Source organism: Galeopterus variegatus, unplaced genomic scaffold (genome assembly GCF_000696425.1).
Source record: "Galeopterus variegatus unplaced genomic scaffold, G_variegatus-3.0.2 Scaffold13, whole genome shotgun sequence".
Taxonomy (NCBI): Eukaryota; Metazoa; Chordata; class Mammalia; order Dermoptera; family Cynocephalidae; genus Galeopterus; species Galeopterus variegatus.
The window spans coordinates 1,627,404-1,646,833 of record NW_007726124.1 but is presented as its reverse complement, the minus strand read 5'-3'; the positions used below and the strand labels follow the sequence as shown (position 1 = coordinate 1,646,833).

Sequence of the window (19,430 nt, the reverse complement as noted above, 5' to 3'; positions counted from 1 at the left end):
CTAGCATGTGAGGGGTCTGGTGACCCAGCCTAGCATGTGAGGGGTCTGGTGACCCAGCCTGGCATGTGAGGAGTCTGGTGACTCAGCCTGTCATATGAGGGGTCTGGTGACCCAGCCTGGAGTGTGAAGGGTTCGTGACCCAGTCCGTGAATGGGCTTGAGGGGTCTGTGAGCTCTAGACCCTGCCCTAGCTCGACAGTTGGCCCAGTCAGCAGGATTATGGGCAGGTAAAAGAGCTTGACAAAGTTCAAGAAATTGATTCTCCATTTTTCCTATCAAAACAAGCATCACACTGACTTTTCTCCTTAATACTTTCCTCTGTCATTAGGATCACCGACATTTGCTTGATTCTTCAACCTGTTTCATTTCCTTCCCCATTACTGGTGCAGTCCCATCACAGAAGCCATATAACTGCTGGAAAACTATGCAGTTCCTTCTTAACCTCTCACCAATCAAGCACTAAAAGGTGGTTATTATCAGGTGCAGTTGAGGAAGAGCCTAGAAATTTCACCTTTGGCCCTCTATGGGACATGCCAGCGAGAACCTCAGTCGGTGCTTGCTGTGAATTGATTGAATTGTGTCCCCAAAGTTCATATATTAGAAGCTTAATTCCCACTGTAACTGTTGGGGGTGGGAAATCCCATTATGGTAATTAAAAGGCGGGGTCTTGAAGAGATGATTAGATTAGAGTACGATGCCACAGTGAATGCATTAATATTAGTGGTCAGGGGTGTGGTTCTGAGGGCTCTAAAAGAAGAGCACATGCAAGGTTAGACTCTCTCTGCTCTGCCATTTCCTGCCATGTGAGACTCCTGCATTGCTGTAAGGCCACCACCAAAGACCCTCTCCAGGTGTGTTCCCTGGACTTTGGACTTCCCAGCCTCTGAAATTGTTAGCAATAGATTTCATTTTGTTATAAATTACCCAGTTCCAGATAATTTTGTTAAAAGCAACAGAAATGGACTAATACAGAAAATTGGTACTGGAGAAACAGGGTTCTGCTTATAACAGATTCTTGAAAATGTGGAAGCAGCTTTGGAAGTGGGTGTTGAGGAGAGGCTGGAAGATTTTGGAGGAGCAGGCTAGGAAAAGCCTAGTTGCTGGCGGGAGTTTAGAAGACAAGAAAACCAGGGAAAGTTTGGAACTTCTTAGAAACTTGTTAAATTCTGGTGGTGAGAAGAATGCTGGTAGAAATATGGACAGTAAAGGCCATTCTGAGAAGATCTCAGATGTAAATGAGAAGGGACTTATTGGAAACTGGGGCAGAGATCACTCTTGGTATGAATTGGCAAGGAACTTGGCTGTATTCTGTTTAAGTCCAAAAGCTTTACGGAATGTGGAACTTCAAAGTGCTGGCCCAGGGATTTTGGTGGAAGAAATTTCTAAGCAGCAAAGCATTAAGGAAGTTGCGTGGCTACTTCTAACAGCCTACACTGAGTTAGGCCAACAAAAGCATGACATAAAGCCAGTATTTAAAAGGGAAGCAGAGCATAAAAATTTAGAAAATTTGCAGCCTGACCCTGTGGAAGAGAAGCAGAGATTTTCAGGAGAAAAATACCATGGTGCATCAAAGGGACTGGTTGCTAAAGACATTAGCATGTTTATGAGGCAGCCAGGTGCTTATAGCAAAGACAATGGAAGAAAGGAGGTGAAGGCATTTCAGAGATGTTGGAGGCTGAGTTTTCCATTACAGGCCCAGAGGCCTAGGGAGACAGAATGGTCTTGGGGAACAGGCCTGAGGTGCCCTCCACAGGCTTGCTGCCCATGGCCACCTTAGATGCTGCTCCCCATACCAGCACCCCAGCTGCTTTGGCTGCTCCAGCCATGGCTAAATTGGCTCCAGGTGTAGCTGGACCTGCATCTTTGAAAAATACAACCTGGAAGCCTTTGGCTATGTCCACGTGATGTTAGGACTGCAGGCTCACGGAATGCCAGAACTGTGAAGTCTTGGGAGACTCCACACCAATTTTAAAGAATGTATGGAAAAGCCTGGGGGCCCAGGAAGAGATCTGTTGCAGGAGCAGATTCACCATAGACAGCCTTCACTAGAGCAATGCCAACTGGAAATGTGGGGTCGGAGTTGCAGCAGAGAAACCCCATCAGTGCCATACCTAGGGGAGCCATGAGAGCAGGACTGCCATGGAGACCTCAGAATTGTGGAGCTACCAGAGTGGAACACCAGACTGGGAGAGCTGAAGTGTGGCCTGAGACCAGGAAAGCCTTAGGAACAGAGCTGCCTGAGGACTTGGGGTCCTAATCCCCACACCAACAGGCAGAGGACTCCAAATATGGAGTCAAGGTACCTGATATGCCAGCTTTGAGATTTAATGCCTGTCCTACTGTGTTTCAGACTTGTTTGGGACCTATTACATCCCTCTTTTGGCCTATTTCTCCCTTTTTTTTTTTTTTTTCAAAAGATGACTGGTAAGGGGATCTTAACCCTTGGCTTGGTGTTGTCAGCACCACGCTCAGCCAGTGAGCAAACCAGCCATCCCTATATGGGATCTGAACCCGGGGCCTTGGTGTTATCAGCACCGCACTCTCCCGAGTGAGCCACGGGCCGGCCCGATATTTCTCCCTTTTTGAATGAGGATATGTAACCTGTTTGTCCCACCATTGTATCTTGGAAGTAGATAACTTGTTTTAATTTCACAGATGGGACTTTGGACTTTGGACCTTTGAGTTGAAACAAGTTAAGACTTTGAGGACAAAATGTATTTGCATCTATCTGAATGCATTTGCATGGGGAAAAGACATGAGTTTTGGTGGGTCAGGAGCAGAGTGCTGTAGATTGGATGCCCCCCAAACCTCACTGAAGCTTAAATCCCCACTGTAACTATTGAGGGTGGAAAATCCTATTATGGTAATTGAAAAGTAGGGTCTTGAAGAGGTGATTAAATTGCAGGACTATGCCTTAGTGAGTGGGTTAATAATGGTGATCAGGGGCTGATTTTGAGGGCTTTAAAAGGAGAGAGCATGAGGAGCTCTCTCTTTCTCTGCTCCACCAGTTTGCAATGTGATACCCTATGTCAATGAAGTCATCACCAAAGAAAGCTCTCACCAGATGTGTTCCCTGGACTTTGAACTCCCCAGCCTCTGAAACTGTAAGCCATAAATTTCATTTTCTTACAAATTACCCAGTTCTGTGCATTTTATTATAAGCAACAGAAATGGACTGATACAGTGCTCTTTTCAGGGAACATGTATTTTCTTAAAACATTTATCGTTGCAAATATATATATATTTTTTGTCCTTTTTGAGACCGGCCGCACTGCACTCAGCCAGTGAGTGCTGTGAGTGCACCGGTCATCCCTATATAGGATCCGAACCCACGGCGGGAGCACTGCAGCACTCCCAGCGCCTCACTCTCCCGAGTGCGCCACGGGCTCGGCCCATCATTGCAAATATTTTGAAATAGTTTTTTATTATTGATATGACACGTTTTTAAAAAGACTAGTGGGAAAAACAGTGGACTGCAAGTCACTTAGTGACTGTACTATAGTAGAGTCAGCTCAGGGATGGCAAATATATGGCTCTGTGCCACAGCTCCCTCCTAAGCCTTACCTCCCTCAAGAGCCATGGCAGACATTGTAAATTGATCACAATACCTTTCCTTCCAAGCTCTGATTCAGGCCTGGAATGCTTCTCAATACATTACTCCAGGAAGCCATTACAAGCAATAGGGGTTGGCAAGAAGGGCAGAATCTATTGGCCATTTCCTCAGTATGTAGTCTAAAAGTCCTTCCCAAACTAAAATTCCATAAGCCCATGGTGAGATTAGGTTCCTAACAGCTAGGGATCCATTCTCCTCTTTCATCAAGAATCAGATCAGAGGGAGGGGAACTGTTACCCCCCCAAGGATGCCAAACTCTTTCTGGAAAGCAGATGACAAGAGAATATGTTTTAAACCTTGATGATACATGAGAGTTTGGAGGTTGCAACTCTCCCTTTTGAACTCATAGATGGTCCTGCAGTGGGTTTGTTGATTGATTGGTAAGACTAAATAAAGTCATTCTCTTTATGGGAGAAATGGAATGCTTAATGCAATGCTCAAGGGGAATAAAAGAAAATCGAAACCTAGAGTCTGTCCTTAAGGAGTTCCTAATCTGGTATAGCAATTGTACTAAGCTACACTTAGATTCAGTGTAGTTTAATGAGATGAGAAAGCAAGAAACTTAGAGCCCAGTTATAACTAACTCATTCCCAGGTGACTAATAATTCTCTTTACTTTTAAAGAAATAGAGAGGGTATTAAAAGAATACTTATGAATGTGCCGGCCCGGTGGCGCACTGCTATGGTGCGCCGCTTGGGAGTGCGGCGGCGCTCCCGCCGAGGGTTCGGATCCCACATGCAGACCGGTTCCCGCTTGCTGGCTGAGTGAGGTGCAGGCGCAGCGCCGAGGTTTGCGATCCCGTTGCCGGTCCCGGTCCAGTGCGGGCGCGACACTGAGGGTTGCGATCCGTTGCCAGACACGAAAAAAGACAAGGGGAAAAAAAAAAGAATACTTATGAAGCAACAGGACTTCCTTGACAGAAGGTGTTTCAAGTGTCCATGGCCATATTTTAGATAATGTATTGGGTGGTAGGAATATCCATAGTCACCAGAGATCATTACCAGCTGATAAGCTGTTACCAGCCGACAACGCAGGCTGTTCCAGACCTGGCTGTCTCTAGGAAGATTAACAGGATGCCAGGCTGCCTTCTAGGTGGCTAAGATCAGGCTGTGTATGTATGGGTGTGGTTTTCTTTGATTGTTGTTTTAATCAACAGCACATTCTTTTGCAAGGAAAAAAAAAAACAAAGCTCATTTGGAATGCTCTGATTTAACAGCAAGACTGGGCAGAAGTCTCAACTGAATATTAGAGGTTGGGGGAAGAAGGGGGAGGAAAAAAATACTCATATAGGTTAGAAAAAGCATTAGACTGGCCAAGTTTTTTAAAGACTTTTTTTAAAACCAGGTAAGATTTAGAGCTCCCCTCCCCCCCCCATTAATTGTATACATTTATCTAGGGATGCTTATCTAAAAATCATACTTCAGCTGAAATCACTTCTGGCTTACTATTATTCTTTATTTTCTGCGTCTTTTTGGATGTCATATAAAAAGAGGCAAAAAAAAAAAAAATCATTGCTTGTTATTTGGGTATATTGAAGTAATTGGGTTCCTGGGAGGGATGAGTGGCAGGTGAGGCTGAAATAGCAAGTTGAAGAATGAAGGCAACTCTTCAGCAGATACTGCAATCCTTTGTCAAAGGGAGCACTAGCATGATGGAAATGAAACTGCAAGTGCTGATCTTAAATTTTCTGATAACACTAAGTGCTTGTCTCTTCCCAGCCCATATGTTCTGTGGACTTACCCAAATAGCTTCTGGCTGGTACTGTATCCTTTGTTTTCTAAAGGCATCTTGGGGTCTTAAAAATGTATCCTTTTTGGGCCGGCCCAGTGGCGCACTGCTACAGTGCGCTGCTTGGGAAGTGCGGTGGCGCTCCCGCCGAGGGTTCGGATCCCACATACAGACCGGCCGCTCACTGGCTGAGCGAGGGGCGGGAGCAACACCGAGGGTTGCGATCCCGTGGCCGGTCCCGGTCCGGTACGGGCGCGACACTGAGGGTTGCGATCTGTTGCCGGTCACAAAAAAAAAAGACAAAAAGGAAAAAAAAAATGTATCCTTTTGGCTTTAAAATGTATCTTATTTGAATGTTAATTTGGTGGTGAACGTATATAATATTGGGTTTTAGACACTGGATAAGCTTAAAACTCAAAAGCAAGACTTTCTAGACCTGGGATCTTAACGCTTATGATTGCGTTCACTTTTTTCAACTTTAATTCAGAAATCTCAAGTTGTTGGTCTTTATTATTCTTCTCAGTTTACAGATGGCACTACTGGTGCCAGAGGGATCGTGATTTATTTTTAAGTATGTGATTAATTTAATTTGATGAGAGTGGGGCTTGTGCTGTCTGACTTCCAGCCCACTGCCTCTAATGTCAATACAACCTCAAAGAAGAAAAAGTTGTCCATTTTTTAATGGTGTTTATAATGGATGTACCTTGTTGATATTAGTGACTGTATCTACTATAATAGAGCTTTGATTAATCACAGTCTCAAATTAAACTATCTTTTACAACATATTCCACTTTGAAGAAACAACATCAAAATACAGGAAAATCAAGTGGTATTAGAACTTTTGTTTGTGGGCCGAGCCCGTGGCGCACTCAGGAGAGTGCGGCGCTGGGAGCACAGCGTCGCTCCCACCACGGGTTCGGATCCTATATGGGAATGGCCGGTGAGCTCGCTGGCTGAGCGTGGTGTGGGCGACACCACACCAAGGGTTGCGATCCCCTTACCAGTCCCGAAAAAGACAAAAAAAAAAAACCCAAAAAACTTTAATTTGCGAGCAACTTCCCAGCAAGGTCCTAAACTCATCGCAGACACTGTCCAAGCTTCCTGACCATTGCTACCTCCATTAGCCCAGCTGCATAATAGAAAGACATGAAGGACCTGGATAGTTCCGAATTATCAAAGTTATATTCACTTACACATTAAGGAAAGTTCACTAATATATTTTAGAATGATTTCCAACAAATGAGCTTGAAACAGAAAGCATTTCTTGAATAACATAAAAGTTCAAGGCATGGGCTCTGGAGCCAGACTACTGGGTACATATTCTGGCTTCACCACTTCCTGTCTAGGTGTCTTTGAGCAAGGGAGTTAATCTATTTTCTCATCTATACAATAGATAAAAATAGTAAAACTTATTGCATAGAGTTGTGAGGAATAAATGAGTTAATACATGCAATGAACTTAGAACCATGCCTAGCATAGAGTAAGTGCTCAATATGTGAGAGTCATTATAATAATTATTACTGACAACTGGATAGAGAGAAGTATGGGGTGATGAAGAGGGAAAAATATATCTCTGGTTTCTGGCTTCAGCACCTGGGTGCAGCCATTTACTGATATAGGAACAAGGAGCACAGGACAAAAGTAGATTTAGTGAGGGAAGCTTGATTCTGTTTTGGCAGTGTTCATTTTGAGGTATCTTTGTTACAGCTGATCAGAGATATCAAGTGGTATTGGATATACCCTGTTCTTGATAATAACTAAGTTTTCTGTGTACTGCAGCCTCTTTCTTTGGTTTTCCTATGAACTTCTTCTGAGTTCTCCAAAAAACTAAATTCCGTATGCTTCAGAGTTTCCATCTGAATAATAATGAGCATAATAATAGCACATTGTAGATACTCAGCAAATATTTGTTAAAGGGATAAGGTGCTTGTATAAAGGTAATGTTCAATATAAATATTAACATATTATGATCAAGGCCACATTGAGATTTTGACATAGAAGCAAGGAAAGGGAAGGCCAGTATATTTTCAGTGTGTCTTTCTTTTACCCATTCATTAATTCAGTCTTACAATGAATATTTACTGAACACTTAGTATATGCCAAGTATCATTCTAGGTACAGGGGATATAACAGTGAACAAAATAAATAAAGATCCCTCTGCTAATGGGGCTTATATTTTGGGACAGCAGTGAGGCTAGGAAGAACAGAAAAGAAGCATAACAAATAAAACTGATATATTAACCTCACACCCATTAGGATGGCTGCTATCAAAACAAAAACAAAATAACAAGCGTTGGCGAGGATATGGAGAAACTGGAACACTTGTACACTATTGGTGGTAACATAAAAGGGTGCAGCCACTGTGGAAAACAGTGCGGTAGCTCCCCCCAAAATTAAACATGGAATTACCATATCATCCAGCAATTCCACTTCTGGGCATATACTCAAAACAATTGAAAGCAGTGTCTTGAAGAAATATGTATACACCCATGTTCATAGCAGCATTAGTCACAATAGCCAAAAGGTGCAACCCAAGCATCCATGAATGATGAATGGATAAAATGTGGTAAATATATATATATATGCAATGGAATATAATTCATCCTTAAAAGGGAAGGAGATTCTGACACATACCATTACATGGATGAACCTTGAGGATATGCTAAGTGAAATAAGTCATTCAAAAAAAAAGGACAAATACTGTATGACTGATTCCACTTATATAAGGTACCTAGGGTAGTTAAATTTATAGAAACAGAAAGTAGAATTGTGTTTATCAGGCTGGGGAGGTGGTGGGGAGTTGTTATTTGATGGGTAGAGGGTTTAGTTTTGCAAGATGAAAAGAGTTCTAGAGATTGGTTGCACAAATAGTGTGAAAGTACTCAATGCTACTGTACACTTAACATGGTTAGTATGGTAAATTTTATGTTATGTGCATTTTGCCAAAATAAAAAAAAACGTATGAGAAAGAAAATAATATACTGTCACAGAAACAGTAGAGCAGAGTAGGGGGCTCTGGAATGCAAGGGAGGGTACAAATGCAGTATTAAATCAGTAGGGTGGTTGGGAAGCCTCCTTGAAAAGGTGAGATTTGAGCAAGGACTGGAAGGAGTTGTTTGTCTGCTGGCAGGTGTTATAATCTGTGTCTAAATACAGGGCCCACACGTGGTGTGGCAATGCCCAGGTAATGATCAAGTGGTGCGTATCTGTAAAGTATATCTTGGTGGACAGCTGATGCAGAAACTGTGGATGTGGGCATTTCAACTGGATTGGAAAAACAATCCAAGCACTCAGGTAGCACTCGCACAGATTATAATCAGATGTCATCTGAGACTTGAGGTTATGTTACAGTAAAGATAAATGGTTTTTGTTTTACATGGCCCTTTTTAAAATCAAACCTATAATACAGAAGCAAAAACAAGGAGTTTGGTTTTTTAGTTCCTCCTAAGTTTGCATGTAGCCTGAGGAGTCTTAGCTCCTTTGAAGCCAAGAAAACATTCATTTCCAATGAGTTTTAAACTCCTTCATAAGACTAGGATTTTCAAGGCTTCAGCTAACCTTCCTGTCAACTCATAACTAGAGGGGCAGGTCAAAAGTACTTATTTCAGTTATTCTCTACCAGAGAGATCATATGTCATGGAATGGTGAGCTGCTTATAAAAATCCTGTGACCCGGACAGGTTTTATTATCAATTTATGAAGCCGGTATAAACAGGTATCAAATTGCCATCATTTAAGCCAATGCTTTGTGCTCATAAAAAAATTGAAGGCAGTTTGCAGCATTTAATTCATTTTTCCACATCATTTTTTAAACTCACTTTCCCAGGTCTAATAAAAAAGTATAATGAGTATGAATCTCTACTTTGCAATCAGGAAGAAGTCTCCCTCTCCTTCCCCGTCCCCCTACCCCCACCGAACTTGGGGGGAAGATTAATATCTATGGATGGACAGGTGCCTTTGCCCCTCCACAATCTTGGCCCCCTGGCCAAGGATTCTGAAGCCACACAGTAGCCATTCAAAACACCCATAGCTCTTTGTGACTCTATTGCCAGGCTAAAGTAGAATAATTGCTATAGTCACAGGGACTAGGTGGGGGACGGAGGAACTGATTCCCTCTATAAATCCTTTCTAAACTAATGGCAATAAGCATTAGTTAACTGAAAGAGTACAGCACCAATCTCGAAAATTGCCCCCCCACTCCAATTTTTGGTAACATTCTTATCCACCCAATGTTTGATTTATTTTAGTTCTAAAGGACATTCTTATAAAATTATTGGCATAAATGTAGAATCTTGGGTGCTTCAACAAGGAAGAAAGGAGGAAGAATATTTTCCTTGATCTTCACACATAGGCAGCTGCCTATAGTTATTTAGCCCTAGCTGGTTATTGAGCTCAGATACGGTATCCCCTGTACCTCTAGTTTCTCCCAATGTAGAGTGTTGATGATAGAGAGAGGCTTCTCTTTACCCCTTTGCTGAAATAATAATACATAGGAATGTCGTAGCCATTACGTATATACTATTGCCATTAGATATATATCATTAGATGGTGATAACAGTACTTAATAGCAAAAGAAGGAAAGTTCAGTGGTTTCAACAGACATTCACTGAGAGTCCACTCTGGGCAAACATCCATGCTAGGCTCTAAGTGGGGAGGAGAGGGAATTTAATGCCATGCAACACAGTTCTTGCCCATAAGAAACTTATGGCCTGCTAGGGACATAGGAAATGTATCCAGATAACTACAGGACATGGTTGTACGTGATGGTGTCACTTAACTGAAAGTTGCAGGAGAATGGATGGAGGAAGACATTGCTTTCACTGGATGAATTGGAAGACACAGAAGAATAGGCATCTGAGAGGTGCCTTCAGGGATGGATAAGTTTTCTGAGGTAGAGATAGGGATGCAGTGGCTTGAACTGTGTTCCCCCAATATCACTCCCCACTGTAACTGTTGAGGGTGGGAAGTCCTACTATGGTTACTGAAAGGCAGGGCCCCAAAGAGGTGATGAGACTGTAGGACCACACCATACTGAATGAATTGATAATGGTGGTAAGGGGCGTGGTTCTGAGGGCTTTAAAAGACAAGCACATGACAGTCTCTCCCTGTGCTCTGCCATTTCAAAATGTGATACCCTAAATCGCTGTGTCACCACCAGGACAGAGCTCTCACCAGATGTGTTGCCTGGACTTTGGACTTCCCAGCCTCCAAAATTGTAAGCAATAAATTTTGTTTTCTTATAAATCACCCAATTCCAGATATTTTGTTATAAGCAACAGAACTGGACTACAAGGGAGGAGGTCATACCAGGTAAAGAGAACAGTCTGGGCAAAGACCTGAAGAGAAATCCCCTTCTAGTCATATACCTGAGAGGACACAGATAAGACAACACTACAGCCTTGTTTGTCATGGTAAATGACAAGAAACAACTTCTGTGTCCATCCACAGGAGGAGGGACAAATAAATTGTGGTATATTCACACAATGGAAAATACTCAGCAGAGAAAAAGGAAATGACTAGAGAATCATATAGCAATCAATGTGGGAATAACTCAAAATGTATATTAAAGAAAGAAGGCTGCAGAATGTTAGGTACAAAATTTGTATAAAGGTTAAACATTATATATTGCTATGGATCTATAATTTCATGATGTTTTTATTATATCATTACATGTTAGTAGTCACTTTATATCTCCATAATGTTTTCATGTGTAGCTGGGACAGGATACGCGTCTGCAGGGGAAGTGAAAAGAAGGAACAGGTTTTAGATATGCTGTGATTTAAAAAAAAAAAAAGGATTTGATGACTGGGGCTTAAAGGAAGGAAGAGGTAAAGGAGAAAAATTTCACTCTTGATTTCAGGGAGATTGGTCACACAAACAGCAGAACCAGGTATATCAGGAGGTTTGATTTTAAGCACACAATGTTTAAAGTGCTGACGGAGATATACAGATGGGTATAGTGAAGTTTTGGTTGAGGTTAAAAGGCATGAATTCATAGTGGTTTCATAATGTGTTATGACCTTCCATAGCAGTACCCAGTACTGGTGAGGAAAAAAATGAAATTATGTTTAATCAAGGTGGGGCTAGACAGGCAGACCCAGCAAAGGTGTGGGAGATGGAGGGTGAGGAGTGCGGCCAGGGTAAAAGGGAAATGGCTGGCACTGGGTCAGGTTTGTGTTGGGATGGCATGGGGCCAAATGAGGCCGGTGGACTGAGAGAGAAGAGGGGTTGCAAGACTGGAGGTTTTGAGCCCAAAGAGCAAACTAAAGAGGTATGAGGAAATATTACAGGTGGACGTCAGGAGGGTTGTGATCAGAGAGGAGGAATTCCAGCCCTTTTGGAGCTAAAGTAATTCCGAATGATAAATAACCACTACCTGCAGAGAAACTGCAGCCTAGGCAGGTGGGTAGTTGTAATACAATGGAGACGAAAGCTGTAGCTGTGTGATAGTTCACAATTATTGATTGATCTGAACTAAGTAGATTGACTTCTCAAATGCAGCTCCTCTATGAAATAACTAATGACTTTAAACCAGACCAGCTACTGACTATGAATTACTACTTCAAATTGTGGAAAAGACCACACCAGGAAGTGGAGCAGGGTCTTCAGGAGTACCCTTAGGACAGCCCTCAAAGAACATCCTGGGAGAGGAGGCTCCAGATAGTGCTCCTGGGTCATTGCAGTGAGACAGGATTCCTACTCCATCATCAGCTCAGAGGCAGGCAGGTACCCTCTTCTTATCTATAGAGCTCTCTTTTTCATTCATGGTTGATAGACTTTGTTTTACTGAGACACAATCAGCTGGACTCTTGGGATACAGGAGTCAAGAGCAGTGAGGTCTGCCCATACAGTACAGCTTATTTGGTTTAGGGCTTTGAATAGGTCACCTAAATTCTTTGTGCCTCCATTAGTCTCACAATCAAGTAACACAGACTAAAAATTTTTCAAATGTCTTGAGTAACTTCCTTGAGCAACGCAACAAATTTCACAATTTAATGTAAAGGAAGACACATGTAGAGCAAGTTACAGCATAGACTGAATGTTTGTGTCCTCCCAAAATTCATATGTTGAAATCCTAACCTCCAATGTGAGAGTATTAGAAGTTGGGGCCTTTGGGAGGTGATTAGGTCACCTACATGAATGGGATTAATGCCCTTATAAAAGAGACTCTGGAGAACTCCTTTGCCTCTTGTCATGTGAGGACACAGTGAGAAGGTGACCGTGTGTGAACCAGAAAGGGGCCCTCACCAGGCACCAAATCTGCTGGTGCTTTTGATCTTGCCCTTCCCAGCTTCCAGAACTGTGAGAAATAAATTTCTCTTGTTTATAAGCCACCTAGTCTATGGTATTTTGTTATAGCATCCTGAACGGACTAAGAGAGTTTAACAGGATATGATTAATTTTGTTTGAGGCTGTTGCTAAACATCACAGAGGAGGTTATATCTGAGCCCAAATTTGAGAGAGAAGAAGGTTTGCCAGGCACAGCGGGGTACAATAATATTGGCAATGTCAAGTGTGTGGCTTGTTCAGGGAACTAGGACAGTCTGTTCTGCCTTTTTCTATGCAACGAGAATAAAAAATTAGGTTTCCTAACTCTGCTCCAATGTTAATTTACATTATTTTTTCAGCCTGGCTTCTCCATTTCCTGAATCTTTGCTTAGGCATTGGTGGGCACAAAGTACCAATGGTAGGAGGTGAAAGACCAGAAATGAGCTGGTGATTAAACTCAGTTAGCAATTTAAATATTGTTATGGATAGCTACCAAGTAGATGAACCACACATAGATAAACAACATTCAACTCAGTGTTGTTTCCTTTTGAAAAATACCCCACATTTTCATTATCTAAGATCTCATAGTTTTACCTTTAGAAGCAGTCAGAGAATAGATTTATTTCACTTTGTCTTTGAACAATTATCTATTGATGCATTTTGGGACACCATTACTCTGATGGTTTACTGCCAGGAGAAATAAAGGATGGGTAAGTCAGTGTTCCTGCCTCAAGGAGCTTGCAAGTCTAACAGGCAGGAGAGACACAGCTCTCTGCACACACAGCAGTGAAGTAACACGCGAGTCCAAACTTAACAAAATGTGTGCAATAGCTAGATGAATGTTCAGGGAGAAAAGAAATCAAGATACTCTGGAGAAGGCTTCGTGGAGATCTGAAATGAACTTGGGAGTATCTAAGGAGAAACTGAGAATGAAGTGTCTTGCTTGACTCTGAATAAATAAAAAGGCTGGGTCTTTGGGCCACCAGAAAAGTGGTGCTTCAGAAAGTTTGTGGGAAAATAGAATTAAAAGATAATACAGTCTTTCCACAAACTTTTTGAAGTACCCTTGTATTAGCCACAAAAGTGGTAACATTTACATGCTAGGGAACACAGCATTCTTGATGTGGTGCTCCAAACCCCAGCTAAATTTGTCGTTATCAGATTCTTCGGCTATGGAAAGGACATTTCTAAGATTGATAACCTGTCAGTGGAAATCGGCAGCTCTGTTCAGTGTTCGCCTGGACTGGCCTATGCCCCAGCAAGTTTGCAGATCAGTGAAGCTTCCTGCCAGTGAGAGGCTAGATCAAGCTGAGAGGCTGTGTGACTAAATAAAGCCAAACCACACCTAATGAAGCCAATGGTTACATTCATATGGAAGACCCAGGGAGATTCCTGTCCATAGGCTTTAATTAACAGGGATTTTAGAGAGCAGAGTTTACCTTTACCCAAACAAGAAGTCTGGGAAGAAAAATGATCCTCACACCTACCTGACCCGTTGATTGGCCTTAGACTGCTCAATGTATTCTTCTAAATTGTTCCCAGGTCCCAGGTCCTCTCAATTCTCCCATCTGACGGATTAAACACAGATACTATCCACTCCACTTGGCAGGTACATTCCGTGTCTGTAATGATGCATTTTGAAAACAGTACCTGTTCAAGTGAGATTAGTTGATACGTGGAAGGTATGGGAAGTGACAATAAAGAACAGTCAGGAATAGAGGGTTCCAGTTGGAGAAAGAAAAAAATGCACTTGGAGGAAATATGCTCAGCTCATCTTCCCCAGGGGCACAGCAACAAATTAAGGCCATGTTTTCTGTATCCTCCTATGAATATTATAGGGAACCACAGAAGAAAGGATTCAGAGGTGGAGAGGTCACTGAGTCCAGAGGGTGACAAACATTCCTGCCACATCTGTGACATATGTGTGTACCTCACCTTTTTTATAGGCAGGGTTCAGCCATGCCATGAAGCCACATGGTCAGGGATTGAATCAATTATTAAGGCCATTTGGGTTTGAGTCCTGTGGGGAAAGTCCTTTGACAATATTGTATATACTGGCTTTCCCAATCTAGAGAACATGATTGCTGCATTAACAGTAAATGTTTTTTCCCCTTTAAACCCCCCATGTATCAGTCTGTTTCTGTTGCTTATTACAGAAATACCTGGAACTGGGTGATTTCTAGGAAAACACAATTTATTGCTTACAGTTTCAGAAGCTGGGAAGTCCAAAGTCCGGGGAATACATGTGGTGAGGGTCGTCTTTGGTGATAGCTTTATAGCAATGCAGGGGTCTCACATGGCAGAAAATGGAGGAGCAGAGAGAGAGAGAAATAGCTGCTCATGCCCTCTCCTTTTAAAGCCCTCAGAACCATGCCCCTGACCACCATTATTAATCCATTTACTATGGCATGGTCCCACAGTCAAATCTCCTCTTCAAGGCCCCACCTTTCAATTACCATAATGGGATTTCCCACCCTCTTTACACTGTCACAGTGGTGACTGAGTTTTGAGGGGACATCAATCCACACCACCCCCCATGACCACTGGCTTCCATTATGGCAAGTATTAGGTTACTAGGTTAATCCTAATAATTTTATTAGTATAGTATGCAAACTACTTGAATTCAAAATCCAAAGAACAATGAAGTATGTATGTATTCTTTTATAATGCTTGGGTGTTTTTTGAGAGGAGTCTTACCATCCATTTTGCCAATTAATATGTATTACCAATTTCTGCATATTTATGACAAATATTTCCATTGCAGAATGGCAATAACCTTATTTTTTCACTTACAAAAATAGTAAATGTTCATTGTTAAAAAGTACTGTAATGATATTATCTACCCCTATTGTTTTGGTTATATGCACTTCCATACTTTTTCTGGGCCATATTTGTTCACTTACAAAAATAGGACACATACTTTCAATTTATTTTTCTTGTAACAATGTCTTTTATTCGTTTTTTTTATTCAGCAGATCTTTTTTCAGCTTGTATGATGTTCTAGTCAGTCACTGTTCTAAAGGCAGGGGAGACTACAGTGAAAAACAATGGAGCACACATTTATCAAGTGCATCTTTCTATAACAAATGTAAATATACTACATAGTTATTTTAGTAAGTGTATAGTATTCAATTGCATAGATTTATCATAATTTACTTAATTAAATCTTCTATTTCTGGATGTTGAGATACTAACTGGATGTTTGTTAGATTTTGCTAAATACTCATATGGGGGAAATATGCATTGACCAATTGGTGAGTCTGAATCTATGTTAAAATTATCCCTGCTAGTAACAGGATTCTGCTGGTAGTGCTATTCTTTAAAACATGACTTTAGAAACTAATATGATTCTTGGCAGATATGGATATAAAGATTGGTGTAGGCCCAGTGGTCTCTCACTTGATAGATGATGGTGGAGATCCTGGAGGTGTCTGAGACTGTTTCTAATTCCACCCGTCTCAAACGCTGCTCAAACACAGTTCCAGTCCTTGTAAATGGACACCAAGTTGTCACTTGACTGCTGATCCTTCTAAGCCATTTATGCAGTGATGTGTGAGGCTGGGTTTCTGTGGATTCTGGAAGCATTTCTTTTGCTTTCTTTGATAGGAATCATCACTCTTTTGTTCTCTGTCCAACAAACAGCAGGCCATCTTCCTGCCATCTGTGTGAGTCCCACACACAGTGACACGAGGTGACGTCATGTCACAGGATCTGTTGGTGATTTCATTATATTATTTGATGTTCATTCAGTACCAACCAAACATAGCCCAGATGAATTACAGAGCTTGTACAGATTATACCCCCATTTTACGGACAAGGACAACGAGGCATAGAGAGATTAAGTGATTTGCCTAAAGTCACAGTTAGTGGTAGAGCTGAAACTAGAAGTCAGAACTAATTTCTCCTCCAGTGTTCTTCCCAGGGAATTGGCTATTCTAAGTTTGTGGTAGGTTCACACAGGGTCCTTATAATAGGTCAGAGAGCACCATTGTTTTATAGAGCTTCTATTTGGCCTCCAGATAAAATATCTTCAGTACCAAACTATGACAGTTCCCCAAATATGGAGCTTTTATTTAATTTTCCACTTTGTTTATCTGGGAGAGGCTTTATAGATAGCATGCTATATGTGTAGCAGACTTCAGTGGTTATTCCCAAATGTCAGTGTGCTTTCCACCAGCAGGCCGATAAATGACCTCAGTTTTTAGGTTTATGAATGGAACATCTCACTGAACTAGTTCTACAAAGCCAGTCATTATGAACCATGTCTCTTTAAGATGAAAGATTACCATCAGGTTTATGATCACGTTTATCTGGGCTATGGATTTATTTGGATTGTCTGATAGCTTTCACTCAGATTTTGTGGAAATCATGTTTTCTTATCTTGGAAAATATTGGAATCTGATTTACAAATAAACTCAGTGGCAAAGAACTGAGAAACTGTAGTATTGATTGTTTTTGTAAACCAACTGTAAATTATCTTTGTTAATGGCACAAAGCAATTAATGGCTTTTTCTTTGTTAATGGCAAAAAGCAGCAAGTCTGAAGTTGTATATCATCAGAAAATATCGGGATTTAGTCTTAGAGTACATGTTTTGAGGGCATAGTGGTTAAGAGTCCACATTCTAGGTCGAACTACTTAGGTTTACCTCCTGGATCTGCTACATACTGTGTAGCCTTGGGCAAGTTACCTAATCTGTCTGTGCTTCTATTTCCTCATCTGTAACATGGGGATAATAATAATAGTACCACTGCTAGGTTATTGAGAAGATGAGAAGGTTAAATGAACTTATATTTGCAAAGCACCCAGAACACTGTCTGTCTATTTCCTCATCTGTAACATGGGGATAATAATAATAGTACCACTGCTAGGTAGCTATTGAGAAGATGAGAAGGTTAAATGAACTTATATTTGCAAAGCACCCAGAACACTGTCTGTCATATGATAAACACCATATAAATGCTATTATTCTGACATTTTCATTCCACTCATTAATTTCTTCAATAATGATTTATTGGAACATCTCCTAGGTGCTAGGCACAGTGTGCTAGATAAGAAAAAGATTTCAGTCCTCAAAGGATTTTGCAGTTTAATGGGCAGACATATGATGTGAGCCATGACGCTGTAGGTATATAACCAGGAAAGTGTGTAATGGAGGACTATGAGTACAGTGGCAGTATAAGCAAGGGAGCACCTGAGGGGAAGGCTTCACAGGGGACATGTGAGCTGGGACATAAAGGATGAATAGAAATTGGACAGAGGGCATCAGCAGCATGGGCATTCTAGTCATGCAGAGAAGCACAAAGACCTCAGAAGACGGAATGACTGGAATACAAAATAAAGTAGCAGAATGGGGGATGGTTCGGGGACAGTTGAGACACTCAGGTAGGGACCAGAAAGTCCTCTGTCCTACAGAGGTTCCTGTGAGAGATGATGACCCATGTTCAGACAGTGGTCATGCCACCTTGAAGCCCTCACTGTGAGGGAAGCCAGCAGATGGAGGAGGTGGCAAGAAGCAGCAAGGGCAGTGGGCGTACCTGTCATACACAGTGAAATCTGTTCCTCAGGAGATTGGAGACACTCCCAGGTGCTGTTCTGCTCATCCATGCAGCTCCTGTCTGAAAGTTAAATGGTTATTTAGGAGCACTTGACATATATTTTTACTATATTTTCAGGGAATCACATCAATCACCAGAAAGATGTCATTTCATTGTTTTATTTAACATTGCTGAAAAGGAAATGCCTTCTAGGTAGCTTTCATCAGTCAAATCTAGGTCAATAAAACCAAACATTCAGAATATTTATTTAGTTCTGTAATTTCCTTTTAAAAAGATCACCTAAATGCACAATTTTTGGCTAAAATTTCAAATTATTGCCATAAACAGGATTTACCCTACGTTTCTCTTTCCATTTTTCCTTATCTTTAATTTTTCTAAATAATTTGACATAAAGCCTTAAGACTGGACCTACATAGTTTAAGTCATGGTATAACATATTATAACACTTTTTTATAAATGTTAGATGAATTCATGGTACAGATAACCATATTCAATAAATAAGAGTTTTTCATCCCAATTTCATTATAATCTGATTCTAGTTAAAAACTATTTAAAGGAGTTGGGGGAGGGAAATGGTGAGGATTTCCAGAAGTGTAACAAAAAATTTCTATTCCTTCATTTTAATTTAAAGTTAATGATAAGGTAGACTGTGTGTGTGTGTGTGTGTGTTAACTAATACCTTTCAATGAGTTCTTTATTCCAAATATTACTAGGACTTTAATGGGCATGTTTTGCCTCTTGAAAGTACTATTCCATTACTGCCTATTTTATTATTATTATCTTTTTTTTTTCCTGAGACAGGAAAAAAAACAGTAGACAGACAGGTAATCACCTCCCACCCACCCTATGAGGACAATGACAATATGTAGTTGAATGTCTCAGGCATGGCCACAGAGCTAATGGAGTCGAGCAGATATTAACAGCCAGACTTCCCGACTCCCAACCCATTACTTTTTTTTTTCTTTCAACCTTGGAAACAGTTTGGGAATTGAGCAGGAGAAAATTGGTGCCATATGTCTGGGCCCAAAGAAATCTTCATTCAGTACATAATTATTAGGTATCTTCCATATGCTGTATACTATTTTTGACACAGGGACTTCCGCACTATATAGTCCGGGACGCTTAAGGGAGCTTGTGGCTAATGGGGAAGTGAGCAGACTAAACCAGTGATCATGGCCCCAGGAAAGAAGCGTGCTGGGGAAAGCAAGGCCAGGGTATGGTGGGAGCTGGGGAAAGTCCCAACCCAGTTGGGCAGAGCTGGCTTCT

The 19,430-nt window shown here is 41.3% G+C and overlaps 1 protein-coding gene and 1 long non-coding RNA gene across 2 annotated transcripts in view; one reads left to right on the top strand and one right to left on the bottom strand.

Annotated features, from left to right (window-relative positions):
- The window catches only part of PAQR8 (progestin and adipoQ receptor family member VIII), a 62,843-nt gene that overhangs the window by 21,301 nt on the left and 22,112 nt on the right, over positions 1-19,430 (top strand). The gene's annotated exons all lie outside the window — the stretch shown is intronic.
- LOC103609956 overlaps positions 15,546-19,430 on the bottom strand; it is a 10,951-nt gene continuing 7,066 nt past the window's right edge. The window contains exons 2-3 of the long non-coding RNA XR_552179.1: positions 18,144-18,224; positions 15,546-16,319 (exon numbers count right to left, since the gene is read on the bottom strand). This is a non-coding gene — a long non-coding RNA (uncharacterized LOC103609956). The remainder of the gene's footprint in view (positions 16,320-18,143; positions 18,225-19,430) is intronic.